General features: G+C 45.9%; 1 protein-coding gene across 6 annotated transcripts in view; it reads right to left on the bottom strand.

Moving 5' to 3' along the window:
• Positions 1-16,066, bottom strand: part of LOC119182883 (pleckstrin homology domain-containing family G member 5) — a 759,199-nt gene that overhangs the window by 165,125 nt on the left and 578,008 nt on the right. The window lies entirely within an intron of this gene.

The raw sequence follows: 16,066 nt of genomic DNA, 5'->3' as shown, positions 1-16,066 counted from the left end.
TCACTTGATCGCGAAAACATTTACTATTTAAATAGACTTATGAAAAAAAAATGACGAAGCCATGCAAGCACGTGACATCTTGTACGGCTCACGGCCTATCGTCTTCAATTCTGGGTTTACATCCCCCTTTCCACCATTCATCAGACCCATTTCATGATTCCAATGAAGTTTCCTCCTCCCCCGGTGACCGCATGTACGCGACAGCGATGGGGTTGTCCTCACTATATCTCTCTCCAGTATACATACAAACAAAATGAACGTCGCTTACATGTCACTAGGCTATAGATTATACGTGTAATGCTATTTGTTACGTATTGGCATCCTTGTGACTGTTATTTCCCGTGAACTCCAGTTCAGTGACCTTTTGTGATTGAAAATGGACATCGTGCTCGCGTGAACTGCTGTGTCTTGTCGTCAAGTGCAATTTTATTAGCCAAAATTTAGGTGCCATTCAGGTGCAATAATGTGTAGTTTTTAATGACTGCGATTTTTCATTAATCCTATTATCTGCGAAAAGGAGCAACCACGCCATATAAAAGCACGAACTTCCCTTCAAGATATGAAAAAACCACTAAAAGAAAGTAAAGCGGCAGAACATTAAAAGTTTTTCGTTAATGAACTAATCAGCTATTCAATCAAAAAATATGCATGGATTTTCTCTGAGAACCAGGCGCAAGGGTGGCAACTGTACTTCCCACAACACTCCCCCACCCCCTAGTCGGATCGAAGTGATTTGATTTACAAAACGGGAGAACGCATTCACGATGAATTATTTTGTTACACGAATTCATTTTGTTGCATTAAAATATACAATGCCTGGAATACGTCACTTAACTGTCCCTAAAATAAACTTGGTATATAGGTAAGTGTGCTCGGTAAACCTTGAAACAACGACACAAGGCGCAACATTACCTGTACTATATTCGTAGCACAGCAAGCGATTCAAACTTTGGTATTGCATCTACAGCACGTCACTTCCGAAACACCCGAGAATCACAACACCGGGAAAGCCTGTATAGACAAACACTTCAAACCGGAGGCTCAACATACAAAAGAGAAAGGCTGCAAGATGTCTCGTACACGAACAACTGCGCAGTCGTCTCAAACGCAGCGTCGCGTTCTCCATTTTACGACGCACTTCGGATGCGTCAAGGCGAGCTCCTTGTTTTGGTTTCGCGTCAGTTCGGTAGCCAACCCGAGCTCACGTTCACTGACGCGCCGTCAACACGTAAAGCTCTCTGCTCCGTCACGAAAGCTTATTTTCTAAGCCAAACTTTGAGCGGACACTCATGCAGCGTGAGGCTGTAGGGGATTTGATAGCCGGGCTAGCCGGTTCTCGAACATCGCGAAAAGGGAGCCAAGACAACCCTATTCGAAGGTATTGAGTTCGTACCCTATACCGAAGAAAAGCTTTTTTTTTTGTCCACTGGGATTCACTTCAGTTCAAGTGAGAATCGTTACGCTACAGTTAAGAAACCACAAGTATATAGTCCCCTAAGCCTTCCTTGGGTTACTTGTCTGTCAGTGAGATTAGTTGTGCATAAAACAGAAAACGAACCCTTCACACTATACCCCTTTATTTGTACGAATAAAGCAAGATAGACGCACCACAGCACTTGACGGACCACAGCGATTTCACGCAACACAGCAAATTCAGGCGCGCTTAAATACTGCGCAACCTGTAACCCACGTGACCCTTTCACACATCACGTCGGAGGGTATTATTTTGACATCGCGTGTGAAGTGGTGGCGCGGGTGCAAGGTTGTCAGTATACTTAACAACGATAACTGATGAGCTTTGTGAAAAACTTTATATTTATTTTTGCTGAAATAAAACTTGAGGAAAAACCTAAACACCAGCAACCCACTTGACCTTGATCTTTCTTTGCGCTTCGCCCTCTATTATTACACCGCGCATCCTGAACAGGCTTCCATTTATGTTTCACTTTCTATCACTTTCTTCATGTCAATGCGTTGTATTTTTGAAATGTTGCCGATTTTTGAACCATTATATGATGTTTGTTTCTTAGTTCTGTATGAGCAGATGTTTGTCATCATAGTTTATTTTTGGACGTGTACGCGTAAACCACTACAATTGTGTAAGTACTGGCGTTTTACTTTGATGCACTAGTTCTTGATGGTCTATCGCTCTACGTGACGTGTTTCCTTTCCTGTTGTATCTTCATATTTGTTTCCTTTTTTTGTATCACCCACCCCTGCCTAGGGCCTCATGTGTGAGGCTGGCAGTACTTCTGAAATAAATAAATAAATAAATAAATAAATAAATAAATAAATAAATAAATAAATAAATAAATAAATAAATAAATAAATAAGTGGTGAACTGGAGTCGTTGGCGCCGTTATGCTGGCAGCGGCTATTTTTTCTTGCACAGCAGAAGAAATACACAATAAAAAATAATGAGGGCCTAAAATGTTGCGGGCTCGAACACAAGATGTGCAAATGCTGTCGAGCCATACATAATATTCGAGTTTGAACGTGTACACGTGAACATATTTTACCTCTTTGACCTTGTGCTACTCTGCTCGAGACTCGTGCGCTGTTCGGTTAAATTAACTGTATCTCGTTTTGCCGCTGCCGTTCTTGCGCTGTTTTCGGGGTGTCTAACAGCATGAGGTAAAACGGCTGCCCCATCGGAAGCATTTCGCCTGTGCTCTCTTTCTCTCTTTTTTTAGGCTATCAAAAACAACCTCGCGCGGCCATGGGTTTGAGGGGTTTTGTCACCAACACGACGAGAGGCGTCGGCGGCGCGGCGTCGTCGAAACCTTGGTCGTGCGAGTCGCGGCACGCTCTGGTGAAACAGTGTGTCGAAATCGCATACATGTATACGTACACGTCATGCTCGGTTGCACAAACCCGAGCATGATGGATGGACGCGGAGAAGACGCCGACCGGGGACGTCGCCTTCCGTCGCACTTTTCGTCGCCCACTTCCCGACTGTCCCGCTTTAAATCACGCGGCCCCGTCCCTGTGTGTGTGTGCAGTATATCCTCTCGTTCACTCACACACACGGGCAACACCCAGGGCCATGCAAAGGGTTTACGTGTAAGTACTTCGACGATGAAGGGATCGGCAAAACATATCGGAGCAAACCTATAAATCGTCAGATGGATTCTTATTATCTCCTTATTTCGCCGCATCCCCCCTTTTTCACGTGCTACGCAGTATTTTGCTTGAAGGCATCAGCGTGAATTCCACACGCGCGTGCATGAGGGCAAGGAAAGTAATGTCACAACAATAAATGTCGTTTTAGTTTTTATTTTTCAACTCTGTGGCATGAGGTAAGCTTAGAGTGTACGTTTAACTGGTCGCTTTAGAGCACTCTGTAGAACGCCGTCACGAGGTGTCTTACATTCACTTCTCGTTTGTCGTTTTTCGTAGTTTTTTACGCCTTTTTTTCACTTTTATCTACCTTTCTAATCCACCTCACCCTTTCCCCAGTGCTGGGTTGTGAACAGAAAATATTGAATTTTTTCTCCCCCTCTCTGCTCGAATAGAGACCGAACGTCCTGAGTGCATCCTACTGTTTCCCTGAGGCTGCCGCATAACAAAGTCCTGCCCGCTTAAAAGTGATCGCATCAACGAGGAAGCGTCAGGGCGCGATAAGATTACCATCACTCGACTCCTCCTGTAGATACGGTACAGGCGCAGAGTGATCCGCTAAGGCAGGCTTCATTAAGGCCAAAGACTCTAATGCCCCGTCGAATACAAAAGTGGCCCTCGGCGTCAACATCAGCGATACAAATATCATCACCATCATGTAGTGACGCGGCCATACGACGTATGTTGACATTAGGGATCGCCAAAACGTGACCTCATCGTTAGGTCACATAACGTGACGTCACGCGACGGTGTCGACACACGACCAAGTCGGATGTTGAAACGTGGGCCGACCCCGGAGGACATGCCGTAAGCACGTGGTGCGTAGAAAGGTTGTAATGCCTGTGATCACGAAGGCAATGGGAATCTAAGTAAGGTGCATAAAATAGAACCAGTTTAGGAGAAAACGATGGGCTTTCGGCTTCGAGTCATTTTAGGAACGCGTGAATTTTTGGCTACATTATCACGTAGCCTCCACGTGCGTAGCTCTAAACGTTGTCATTTAACACGAGGTATAATTTATAAGGAATGTAAATCAATAGTTTTCCACTTTTATTTCCCTATGCATATCTATGTGTACACAACGCGATGGAGGCGAAGATGATTGATGCCCGTGTGCTTAGTAACGTAGATGTCTGGGGAGTTGGTTCGTAGAAATAGGAAGAAGCAACCAACGCAAAACCGCACGTACGCAGCGAAGAACTACCACACAGGACAAGCGCTGGTTGCTTCTTCCTGTTAACGTGTGCTTAGATTTAGGTGCACGTTAAAGAACCTCAGGTGGTCAAAATTTCCGAAACCCTCAACTACGGCGTCTCTCATATTCATAACGTGGTTTTGGGAGTGTGAAACTACAACAATTGTTATAATTCTTAGTATTACTATGTACACAGTGAATAGTTAACAGGCCTGCTTTTCCGGGTTTGGTGACTTTATTGCTTCGACTACACACTCGAATTTATTTGACTATCCATTCAGTGTCCACCAGTTACGCTAACTGTTGTAACACTGTTCAACGGGACTTCCGTACGCGTCCGTACGGACACGATGTACTCCAGCTTATCGGTGCAATGATTGTGCTTTGATAAGCAGTGTGAATGAATTCACATTACGTTCATATTACGTTAGTGAACAGCGCGGACTGTTCAAAGGGATTTCCCCGCGCAAGGTGATGAAATAGAGATGCTATTACTGAGCAGTTTCAGTGGGAAACGGATTCGTTATAGACGATGAGAAAAGGCGTTATAAAACAACAAAGAAGAGAGATGCAACTGTGATAACAATTTCACCCAAGTTGCATCACTGACGCGATGACGGTGTTAAACGGATCTTTTTTAATGTTATACAACCTCGAAAACCATCAGAACACAATATGAAAACGAAGTAGAAAGTTAGCTCATCTTCCTTCTGCATATGCGCATGCCGACATGGATTTGCCACTCGCTCGGAACATCTTGCACTTTTTTCTTGTTCACATTTCTCGCTATCTGCTGTTGTTTTTTTCCCAACAATGGAAATGAACGAAGTCGACATTGAGCATGTTTGTATTGCTTCTGGTAGCGCGTTTTACGATTGGACCACCTTTAATGCGCGGAAGGTGCGAAAGAGGCTGCAATTTATGAACCACTGCAGCACTATGCCCCGGTACATTCGTGTTTTATGGAAACGGTATATAGTTGCAGCAGACACAATGCGCCTTGCACTTCTATTTCCGCAAGGCTTCTTTTTTGTGAAGCAGCGCTATTACGAGGAAGGGGTAGGAAGCTAACGGAAAGGGATCGCTCGATATATTATACAAACTGCAACAACATACACGCTCTGGGAGTGTGGGGACCATGGGGAAGGAGAAATGCGTAGAAGCTATTCAAAGGCTTAAATCCGGTATACTATACCATGCACTCGGAAATAGAGGCAACGTAGAAGGGGGAGTTGGAAGCGTAAGAGAGTGACTGATAGAGAGAGAGAGAGAGAGAGAGAGAGAGAGATAGGAAGCACGTAGGCATTGTCCAAGTTGGTAACTATTGTGACTACTGGTTAATGCGTAATGCCTGTTCCAACCATGAAGAAAGGGGTAGAAAACTAGAACGGAGTTTCACGTGGCAATTTTGGATTCCACTCATAAAAAAAAAGTTAAGGAAGAAATCAGGCCCACTCACGTAGCAGACAAGCGTTCTTATTGGTCGGCTCGCTATGGATGCGTCTGCTGCGTGAGCCTAATCTTACCCAGGAGGCACCGCGGACTGGTTGGGAGAGGCGGTGTCAGAGGAGGTTGGCTTGCTGAGGCTGGCAGAAAAGTATAAAAGTCTCTGCTAGTTAGTAATTTAGTTAGCTAGTGTGTTTGTTTCCTACGTATATCGCCCAAAGAAACAGTGATTTAGGCTGCAGCTGCCCTTGCAGGCGTATCGTCATCGAATGAAGTGATTTCTCAATCGGAGCATTGATACTGAAGCCGGTGTTATAACGGGGGACACGCAGCGTTAGCCATCATTAAGAGAGGCGAGCCAGTTCTAACCAACACTCGTTTGGGCGCGCAGTACGGGGATAGATACTGCCGTCGCATTCGCTCAAAATTCAATCGCCGTCGCTGCTAACGTCGCACGCCGCGTCGCTGGAAATCGCCGAAAAAGGTCGAGAGGGCACTGTCTCGAGAACTTCAGCGGTGTCTTCCTAACCAGCAGAGCGGATGATTCACGAAGCCGACAGGCCAACAAATTTAACGACCTGCTCCGACACCGATCTTTATTGGGAACAGGCCATAACGCAAATGCGAGCAATCGTATCTCGATACACTCGACGGCAAGAAAGAATAGCTCGGGCTGCGTCTTGTGTCTTACGAAACAGTGACAAATTAAAAAAAAAAATGAAGAAGGAAAAGACGATAGTTGGCTTCACTGCTGCGCGTTGTGTTGCAACAAGAGTGTACGAATAAAGTTATACGGTGAAGCAAGCCGACAGTGAGTAATGACTGGCGCACGCAGTAACGCCGAGACCTAGTTCGACGTATCGAGCGAAGGATAAGAGCCCGACGATGTTCCACGCGTGTACTGCTATACACTTGTGCATGCGCTTAACAAGCGGCACGACAATACGCGCGCGACGTGCCACTTAGCGACGGTGTGACAGATTGATTCGTGACGCCGAAATCGATACCGCGAACATGAGATGCGCACACCCGGCTTCTCGTCCGTATACTCCACTCTGCCGTTTGGAAACAAATGACACCTTGCAAGCGCACTCCCAGGCACACGTAGCTATTTGCACTATTTCCTGTGCTACGTGGAAATTATTGGTCCTGGCACAGCTAGTTTTCCGCACGACTGAGAGTCAAACTGAAGCGATCGCGTTGTAGAAATGACAGCATTGCTAATAGTTACGCTATGATTTCGACCTAGTTTCTTTTTTTTTTCTACATAATGAGATATGTTCGGCCCAACGAAATTTGTTAGCTTTCTGAAAGGTCGCGTATGGTTTAGGTTACGGATATCAATACTGAGTTGCGCATTCCGGTGAACATCCTAACAGCAGTCTTGGTGATTTTAACGCAAGTAGATCGATGATTGCGCAAGAGAAAGATAGCGATATCGTCAATAACTAAATGGAAATTTATGTCGTGTATTCTGCTTCGTGAATGCGGGGTTCAACGCGTGACAGCACGCCATATTTTTGTACGTCTACGTTATGTTACTGCCTGCTCGCGCTAAGGTGTTAGGAAATTATAGGACACGATCCGACTTGACGTCAGACCAAACGGCTCTGCCTCCCATAAAACTCATGCATGACGCACCGTAGCGCTAATTTTCGCATTTCGCATTTCACGCTCTATTTTTCCCGCCTCGCAACGTTAGAGGTGTCGAGCTCTCAAACGACTAACAACTTCACTTTCAGACAACTTGAAAGCGTCGTGAGTAGTTAACGTGTTGGTGTCACACCGTTCCCAACAGAGGGTGTCAAAAAAGTTGAGCACCAGCTGTCCCTTCTGCTCCTGCAGACGAAAAAACACCGTGACTGACGGTAAAATTTATCTAGTGAGACTAATTTACTTGCACGTCAACTATAAAGAGTAATTTACTTTTTTTATCAGCAGCTTTGCTGCGTTTTCTTCAACATCCTTCAAAATTTTCAGCCAGAACGAATGATAGCAAAACTTTGAGGCAACCAGTTAGCCACAGTAATGTCCACAAGTTTGCTCTATTTTCTGACGCGATTACTTGTTGGAATAAGTTGTCCCAGGAATTTGTAATCTCTGGGATGTAGGCTTCATTTACAGAATATATTGTAAATACTAGTATTTATTTATGTATGTGTGCTGTATTTATGAGTGTACATATGTATATGCATAAATGTGTATGTGTGTATATACTGCTGAGTGCTGTCTTTCGACTTGTTAATTTGCTATGTATTATTTTTTAGCTGTGCTTTGATATACTGTGCATTTGTATTTATTGTCTGTTCATATTATTTGTATTCATTACTGCACGTGCCCGAGAAGGGCCTGCACTATCAATAAATAAATAAATAAATAAATAAATAAATAAATAAATAAATAAATAAATAAATAAATAAATGAATAAATAAAAATAAATAAATTAATTATTTAATAGGTAAATAAATAAATAAATAAATAAAAATAAATAAATAAATAAATAAAATGTTTAAATAAATAAACTTCTTCGGCGTCAAGTCGGGCATCGTTGTAGAAGCTACACGAAGATGCGGACTTTAAATAATCATGGAAACTAAAAAAAAATCACACTTTCTACACTAGGGCGAAGCACTGAATCGGACATCAAGAAACTGTAGTGTTATACGAAGTAACGCTAGCCCCTAACTCTTTTGGATTACATCTCGTATAACTCTACAAAACAGTGGTATAGGGGAACGCGGCCGCTAGAGAAAGATACGCGGTTATAATGAGGTCTGTCGACTCAAACAAAAGTGGCGACAGCGTAGCACGTAGTAGGGTGTACGAGCTGTTTGCTGAGGCCCCGCCGCGGTGGTCTAGTGGCTAAGGTACTCGGCTGCTGACCCGCAGGTCGCGGGTTCGAATCCCGGCTGCGGCGGCTGCATTTCCGATGGAGGCGGAAATGCTGTAGGCCCGTGTGCTCAGATTTGGGTGCACGTTAAAGAACCCCAGGTGGTCTAAATTTTCCAGAGCCCTCCACTACGGCGTCTCTCATAATCATATGGTGGTTTTGGGACGTTAAACCCCACACATCAATCATCAATCAATCAATCAATGAGCCGTTCGCTGATGTCTGCCGACGTATTGCGCGCGCGCCAGAGCTCGCAACCGTGCCCTTAGAGTCGAAGTTCGTAGTTTCTGATCGAGCGACGCAGCCCCCACTCCCGGGGTCCCTTCATGCTCCTTCGACGGACGAAAGATGGGTGGGGCGTTTCAGTTCTGCTTCAGCAGAAACTGACTGCAGGCCTCGTAAGGGGGGTCGTAGTGCAGCATGCAAACTCTGTGCGACAAAGGTCGCCGGCTCGCTTCATCTCTGCTTCAGCCGCGTTCGTCGCCAGTGACCCCATTTAGTCGCGGGTAGAACACACGATGGGTGGGACGATGTTACAGATTTAGATTTTATGCGGAACATGACGGCCACAGAAAATATAATATTATGGGGTTTTACGTCTTAAAACCACGATACGAGTATGAAGAACGCACGCCATAGTTGAGAACTCCGGAATTTTCGACCATATGGTGTTCTTCAAAGTTTACAGACACCGCGTAGTACACGGGCTTCAAACTTTTCGCCTTCCCCCGAATGTGACTGCCGAGGCAGGGATTGAACCCACCAATTTCATAAAACTTCTATCGCGGAGATTTGTAAGGCAGCATGACGTCTATGAAGCTGTAACCTCGACCCATGAACTTCTTCGTGGCGCCATACTTTTCATTATGGGCATGCAGGAAGGAAATAACTAGAACAGAGCACCGGACAACACAACCGAAGCCAAACGCATTGACCAAACAAGTGATTGCACCGAGCGTGAGGTAAGTGATAGAACTACCATTCCACAGAATCTGCAAAGAGCGGGCATTTTCGACGCCGAAAATGCTTAAGATAGTGCAAGCAATGAAGTGAGATTCTCGCCACATTCGCTATCACCTAGGTGAAGTAACGTGGCTGCAAGAAAATTCATCTAACTAGCATAAGTCGGCAAACGCACCCAGGAGTTCACTCACCACAGTCGCTAACACTCAGATTGAGCCGTGAGCCTGAGTCGGAGCGAGTAAGACCGAGTATGTTTTTTGGTGAGCTTGAGTCATAGTGGATACAAGTGAGAAAAATTTTAGCGAGCGAGTCTGGTCGAAAAAAATTTCGGTGAGTCTGACTGTAAGTGAGTCCCAAGACCAAAATGTAGTTCTAGTGAGTCTGATCGAGCTCTACACTTTTCGCCAACCCATACCTCTTCTCGTTTATTTAATTTTTAATCGCCGTTGTCTTTCCAGATGCTCTACGTATACCTGCAGTAACATAGGGGCGCTAGTACTTTGTTAACCTCTCTGCCTTCTTCTGCATCTCTCTCTCTCTCTTGTCCTTGACACTCGACAACTCTGCAGCTTTTACAACAATCACTACTTTAGTGCATACGACTCATGCAGGAATTCCATTGCAGATCTACAATGAACGCTGAGGGCTTTCGCCAGCGTGCGTTGGCGAATGTACCCGTCCAAGTATTCTCTCATTTCTTTCTTTTCAGCGTACATTTCGCAAAAACGACGATCAGCGCATAATCGACGTCGAAAGTTATTTTCCGGCTTCCTTCCCACGCAGCTCAATAGCACGTCGCCCGCCGTTCATCCCAAGGCTTTCTCGGCAATCTTCATGTTTCTTTTGTTTTTGTTTCCAAAGAATCGCCGTTATGTGTCATCGCCAATACGTTCAAGAGGGCTCGAGTGGAAAGTGCCACACTTTGTTTTCTTTTCGTGTTCCTTTTCAGCAGCTGTTACACTTCCGCGCACACTGCGCGCACACTTATGGCGACGAGTTGGCCCCGCGGCGCCATTAAGAAAATTGGATTTCGCTCGGGGCGCTCTCGCAAGGCTGCCGACAGTTTCTCGTCACGTCTTTCAGACGGTGAAGCAAAGATCGCGACGCCCATGACGACGACGTTCTGAAATCGTAGAGGCCCGTGCTGCACGTTCGGGATATCGACCCATCGGCCTGTATATAGTTTAAGTTGTTTCTTCTCTTGGTTTGGAAGTGGATGTCCCATATACACACGTTAAGCGAATCGCTTCGGTTCTCCGCAGTTTCATCGAACTAGAACGGAGAGTTGTAAGTGGACGGTCGTTTTGCGTGCGTACTTTAACGTTTCGCGTGCTTATGCTGTGACGTAAGCAAAACGATGTCGTGAAGCATACTGCGTGTATCGTGAAGGACGACCTGTCATGGTGTACCTATATATGGCAGTCAATGCACGTCTTTCAATACTGCGGAGCTCGGCGTCATGGGTTTGATGCCTAGCCCCGTGTATATGCGTATTACAAGCAGGTAAGCCTGTCGGAATCCGTTGGCGTGTCTGCACGTTCGTGTGAGTGTACCGTGCTCTCAAAATTAAACATGATTCCTGTGAATTGGTTTCATTATTCAACCGTCTCCACTTTGCGCGAAATCATCGTAGTTCAGACCTGTAGGTTGAAGTCCGCATCGCTTTAACTGTCAGTTTTTGTAGCAGAGCGAAATGACCCTTTCGAGTTCCTAACTTTAAATTAAAAATGTCGAGTTTTCGTCTCTGAAGCTTCCTTGACAGATTCTGTTTGGTAGGGAACGGTGCGTGCTTGGGTTTCACGGTCTCAGTCGCACTTGTCTGGAGCGGCCAGTCAGATACTTCAGCCGCCGTTTTTTTTCTCTTTTTTTTTCTGCGAAAGTTATGGCGAGAACGATGACGCAATAAACCAAAAATAGTCGTAAAGAGTCTTTGTGATGCAAAAACGGAAACATTTAGCTAACAGATTGCTTGACTGATATGAGGGGTTTAACGTCCCAAAACCACCATATGATTATGACAGACGCCGTAGTGGAGGGCTCCAGAAATTTCGACCACTCGGGGTTCTTTAACGTGCGCCCAAATCTGAGCACACGGGCCTACTACATTTCCGCCTCCACCATAAATGCAGCCGCTGCAGCCGGGATTCGATACCGCAACCTGCGGGTCAGTAGTCGAGTACCCTATCCACTAAACCACCGCGGCGGGGCCATTTAGCTAACGGATAGAGGCAGCTGCGGAAGGCGCCATGTGTTCTCAACCACACACTCGGCACTTTTAAAAAAGTTTGATCGAAGCTGTACTAATTCCCGCATAGGACGTTCGCTTACTCTGAGCCAATCCCTGTATACGTGTTTACGTCGGTTGGGCAAGTATCGAGTCTTCTTCTGCTGCTGCTGCGGTGGTCAACAGTTGGAGCTATACTCTAAAAAATACCGAGTAAAAAGGGTGTCTTTTTGTCCCACAACAATAATCGTCATCAGGCTTGCGTGCACTTCCTTTCTTGAAGACTCGGCGCTGGCCACTTTCCTATCGAGAATGCAATGTAACCCTGATAATGGGCATGTCGATCGTGACCGGAATGTACCGGGCGCGGGACGATAGCGCAAGGATGGAACGCAATATAGATGACGATTATTGTTGTGGGACAAAAAGACACCCTTTTTACTCGCTCTCTTTTTAGAGTGTAGAACACACTAAATATTGCTATTTTGCGCAAACACGTTCTAGTAGACCACACTGAGTTCAGAATAGCATATGTCCGATGAGACGATGTCGAAAGTGAGCTCATAAACTGATCTGCACGCAGCGCTGACTGAGCTTAAAGCAAAGCACGAATCGTTATAAACAACCCTCGTCATTCGCCCTAGAACGAATATCAATCAGCTAAAGCTGTATGCAATAGCACGAGGGTGTTTTCGGAACCTGGCTTCGCATACAGCGTGTTCAACTCGGGTATGAAGCTGCACTCCGCGCGCAAGCACTGCTCTTGGGGCTTAATAAACTCCAATCTCTCTGGCTTACTTGTACTGTCGCGACACGTGTGACTACACAGCGACCAAATAAGTAAAGCTGGGCCACTGACACCCATCGGCGCTTTTCATAACTGAGCTCGCTCAGCTTTAGAGCGGCAGGGATGAAAGCTCGACGAGGGATTAGAATGTAATCGCCACCATTCTCGGTGTGCTTGCGTGTGGATCATATAGAGTATAGCAGTCATCAAAGGCATACGCGAATTCGATGTCAGTTTATGGCCCGCTTTGATGCGTAAGTGTATAGCCTCCACGCGTGAACGTGCTGAGCACCTGCGCACGTTCGCGTGCATTTGTTTGTCGCACAATTTCATGTAAAAAGAAAAAGCAAGCACAAAGAGCTATGTTTCGTTTTGACTGCGCCCACAGAGTTTGCTTAAATTGACTATAGAGCAGACTCTGTCCCTGCGATAAGTCAGCCACCATGGAAATGATTAGAAATACAAACTCTTGCCTAGTCTTTATGTCTGCCTGCTTCGAACGTACTTGTGGCTGTGTTTATTGTTGTGTTTTTGTTTTCTTTCGAATAAAAAAAAACCCGTTGTGCAGTTCATGAGCCGATTCGAACCGGTGAGCCTAAGAAGGTTAAGGTGGTGAAGTGCAATTGCTCAACGTTTGCAGATCGTCGTATCGTGACAAAGCAGCTCAAAGCCACGTGAAGTCAAATGGAGCCTACAGTACAAATATTGGACAAGTATACCCATCATTCCCATGCTTGACGAAGCGCTGTGCGTTGCAGCCCCCATATACACTAGCGCCAGAGTTTCCTCTACTGTATTTACAGAAAACTATATGATTGCACCCAAATGGGCCGGAACGAAGCTCGAAGTCATTCCAATGTTTATGCTTCCATTCACAACTATTACTCATACATAAAAAAAGACAAACGAGTTGCATTTGTAGTTGATCGGCCTACGCGCAAGTGGACTATTTTCTGCGACTCGAAGGCGGCACTGCAGTCTCTGCTATCAGCCTTACGCCGTGGACCACACGAACAGCTGGTACTAGAGATAGCAGAGATTATACAGCACCTGACTGAGAAAGGGCACCAAATTACATTTCAGTGGTTGCCCAGTCACTGCGGAATCATCGGCAATGAACGGGCCGATCAAGCTGCCCGCTCAGCCCACACAGAAAATCATAAACTGCGACTACCACTTTCTAGGACGGATGCTGCACGAGAGCTCCGCAGACTTGCTCGCCGGCAAACCACATCGATATGGAATCAGCCGCACTTCAAGCATGCCCGACTGTACTCGCTTGACCCTACGCTAAGTCTTCAAGTCCCGTCGAGGCTTCGCCGAGCAGACCAGACCCTGTTATGTAGGCTGTGGTTGGGCGTTGCATTTACCAACGCCTACGCTTTCCGCATTGGGATGGCCGACACCGCAGCCTGTGGCCACTGTGGCAAGGAGGAAACCATTCAACATGTTCTTTGTGAGTGCCTAGCGTATAGTAGGTGGCGACTATGCCTTCGCAGGGAACTCAACAAATTAGATGATCAGCCTCTGTCGGAGCAGGAAATTCTGCAGTATCGTCAGGATGCGACTTCACAGAAGAGGGCCCTGAAAGCGCTGCTGCACTTTTTGCGATTGACCGGCCTTGCTGAACGGTTGTAGCTGGGACGCCCTTCCAGTGTGTGTTTTCGTTTTTTTTTTTAGGAGTGCGCGTGCGTTTTTTTGTTTTTTTTTCTCTCTCTAACCCCTCTTTCTTGCCCCTACTTCCCCACCCCCAGCGCTGGGTAGCAAACCAGATGCCAATATCTGGTTAACCTCCCGGCCTTTCCTTTCTCACTCACTCACTCACAAGACAAAGGAGGTCTTGAAGCTATTGCACTCCGTGTCCATGCCTTGCAAGATTGACAAGCGACTGTGCCTCTACAGTCGCTCGAGTTTCTATCCTAATTCTATCCTTGTTTCTTTGCTTCCGTAGTTACACTGTAACTACTTTTAAGTTGCGCTGTTCGTATATTCAGTTATGCCCTACCAACTTGGCCAAGTTTCCACGCTTCATACTATGACAACCCCGCCTTTCATGGACACGCAAGTAAGCGATGACTCTCGAGTTAACGCTTTCATAACATCGCAACATGCCCATAATTGAAACCTGTCATTATTTAGTGGTCACGCCGGCGTCCCGAATACGGTGATGAATGGGACCTTCTTTCCTGCTTTTGTGTTCTGGCAGACTATGCTTTGTGTTAGCGGATCTTTTTGAAGTTTGATGTGTTTTGCCGCATAACACAACTACGCAACGACGGAGCTGACTCACATTTCCCTTTTTTCATGAGATGGTAACAAAGCTCTTCCTGCACTTGACATGTGCATGGGAATATACTCTTTAAGGCTAGCATATTTGAAGAGAAAATGTAGTTAGAAACAGTTTGAATGGGAGTGCAGACCCCTCAACTTATTGAAGAGCTGTTCAGATCGAATCGACGTGGCACTTAAGTTTGACCAATTTTCCCCAGGGAGAAATAAGAATGACTACCAGTTGGGCATGTTGGTGTAAGTTCATGATGATGGTCCTTTGAGATGATTTACATGCGTATGATGCTTATATAAGAGTTTGTATTGAAATAAAATTTTCAGTTGCTAGTAAGCACTCGTCCTGTGTCCTTTCGGAGTGTTTGTGCATTTTGGGGCTTGTTTCCTCAAGAAGTAAGAAGAACTGATTCCACACCACCTATTGTATGAATTTATGTAAACCCCGCCCCCTTTCTCTCACTGCAAGCGGTGCTTCACAATTTCTGCCAGTCCACAGGGAGTTCTCAAGAGAGCCGTGGCTGAGACCCAATGATTTAATAATAATAATTGCTGTGCACATGGTTTAACGTTTCAAAAACCACCATATGATTACGAGAGACGCCAAAGTGGAGGGCCCCGGAAATTTCGACCACCCAGGGTTATTTATCGTGTGTTATATCTAGGCACACGTGCCTCAAGAGTTTTTGCCCCTACCGAAAATGCAGCCACCGCGGCCAGGATTCAATCACGCGACCTGCGGGTCAACAGCCGAGTGCCTTAGCCTTCCAGACCGCCGTGGCCCGTGACCCACAGACTTGACGCATCACCAAGTCTACAGCATGCCTTCGCCTCCAAGCGTTGCAGAGAGTGAAGAGTTCTGTCGGGCATATAACCTTACAAAAAAAAGGAAGTCACGAATTATGGTTACACAGATGTTAACCAGTCGATAAACAGCGTTTCTATAGAAACGTTGCGCCGACTTGCGTGCTCGAATCTGCGTGGGCAGCCAATGTAATGGAGGTTTAGCACAAGTTAGCAACGGAGCAAAACCATGCAATCCTCTGCTTCTACCTTATCAGCGTGCAGTGCTCATCGAGTTGTCCAACATTAGCTGAAGGCTCCGCAGCTGACTTGCGTGCTCCAATGTATAAAGTCGAGCACACAAGTCACGCAAGT

Source organism: Rhipicephalus microplus, chromosome 3 (assembly GCF_043290135.1).
Source record: "Rhipicephalus microplus isolate Deutch F79 chromosome 3, USDA_Rmic, whole genome shotgun sequence".
Taxonomy (NCBI): Eukaryota; Metazoa; Arthropoda; class Arachnida; order Ixodida; family Ixodidae; genus Rhipicephalus; species Rhipicephalus microplus.
This window is presented reverse-complemented; position numbering and strand designations above follow the sequence as displayed.